Here is a 2102-nt window from a genome sequence, read left to right on the forward strand (position 1 = left end):
GTAGCCATTTCTAGGGTGGGTAAAAGTATGACCCCATTTTACAGATGCAGAAACTGAGGGTCCTAGGACTAAGTCACCTGTCCAAGGTGACTGGGTTGGCATGACAGAGCAGTTTCTTAATTCCGGCCTGGAATGAAATATGCAGGTGGTCTGGGATGAAGACAGCCGTCCCCTGAGGTCCTTTGTTGTGTTTTAGATGGCAAGGCTGTTTTTCTTTTGTGTTTAGCCTGATTAGACACAGGGGTTAGGAAGGAGAGCCAACTTCTCGGTGGCGACCCCTCCTTTCGCCCGCCGCCCTGCCCGCGGAGCGAGGGGCACCATGTGGCCTGCGCTAAACCCTTACTAAAGAGAGGGCGGGAGATGCCTTCGGAGGGCCCCCTCCAGGGCCTGGGAGAGGGCTTCCGCCGCTCAGCTCCCTGGGTTTAGCTTTCTCCTCATTAACTCCCCGGCCTCATTAATCAGTCCCGATGGAAAGCGCCCCCGGGAACACTGCCCGCCCGCTCGGCCGTTTGGCGCTTTAATTATCCTCCCAGCGGGAGGAAACAGGGTTGGCGCAGCGCTGAGCTTCACACACACACACACACACACACACCACACCACACCACACCACACACACACACACACACACACACACCGATGGTCCAGGCAAGTCAGGGGTTTTGGGCAGGTTCCAGGGGTGCCACCTCAGTTCCAGTAGACCCTGCTTTACATCTGCCCAATGAGCCTGCTGGGGAGTGGTCATTTACCAGAGAAGGAAACTCCTCCTTTCCAAAAAGGTCCAGGAACCTTCATCTCTTTGGTCTAATCTCTTAGCCACACCTACTGTGTGCACCAGGAACACCATCTAGAGACACCATCTGGATGTTGGAGATACAGAGCAGCTGCTAGGCCTCAGGAAGCTCCAGGAGGGGGAAAGTGAAAGACAAATCAAACTGAAAAAAACCAAACCACCCCCAGTGGCTAGGTGCTATTTCTTTAAAGAAAACACAGAATGCTACAGATGTGTATAGTAGGACTTCGAACCAAGCCAAGGCTTGCCAAAGAAAAGGTTCTCCCGAGATCAAAGCAAGAAGTGGGACTTAAACTCTAAAGTGGGAATTAGTCAGTGAAGGAGTGGAGTGGATATTTAAAGCAACAAATAGTGAATACAGGGCGGCTCTTGTGGCTCAAAGGGGTAGGGCGCTGGCCCCCATATGCAGGAGGTGGTGGGTTCAAACACAGCCCCAGCCAAAACTGCAAGAAAAAGAAAAATCAAAAAGTGAATACAGAGGACAAATATAGTACAGAGCCCTCTGGGTAATTCAGTCTGGTTGGAGGACAGGGTCATGCCCACAGGATAATACAAGGTAAAGTGCAGCCATCGTCAAGACCAGGTCATGAGGGGCCTTGTACGCTGTGCTAAGGTCGACGTTGATGTCACCTGAAGGCGATGAAGAATTACTGATGAATTTTAAAGTCAGAGAGTGACACGTTAGGCTTGTTTTGGAAAACCTCTTTGCAAGTGAGCAGGATGAACTGAGGAGGACAGGAACGGAGGAAGGGAGGCTAATTAGCAGGCTAGGTGACTGACTGGGTGTGGGAGGCAAAAGATAGACAGAGGAGTTTGGAATGTTCTCAAGTTCCCCCTGTGGGGCACGTTTTGGGACTCTGGAGGAAGGTTCTCTTGAGGTAGTCTCAGGTCTCTCTGGCTTAGCTCACATTGAAGATGAAGGTAGGTACCAGCTGGTTTCCTTCCTGTCTGTTTTATCCTCCCCTTGGTAGGCAGTCAGAAGCTGTCTTCCAGTCTCAGGAAGGTAAGTCGCTTCATCAGCTCTCTCATCTATAAAATGAGACCACTGGAGCTGGGTTATAGACTCACACCTGCAAGGAGCTGGGGAACCAGGCAGACAATGTGCGGATCTGTGCAGACCAAGACAAGAATGAAGTGTGCAGTGCCCCTCATTTAAAACCTGCTCTAGTCTTGCTAGGAAAAGACTCAAGGTCACCAGATCTTCTGCAGAAGCCTGAGCACAGTGTTTTTAACATGCAATCTTCTAATTAATTTTAAAATGCTCGTATAATCAAAACATCCTTACTTTGAAACATATCAAATATATTTAAAT

This window comes from Nycticebus coucang, chromosome 6 (genome assembly GCF_027406575.1).
Source record: "Nycticebus coucang isolate mNycCou1 chromosome 6, mNycCou1.pri, whole genome shotgun sequence".
NCBI classification, from domain to species: domain Eukaryota; kingdom Metazoa; phylum Chordata; class Mammalia; order Primates; family Lorisidae; genus Nycticebus; species Nycticebus coucang.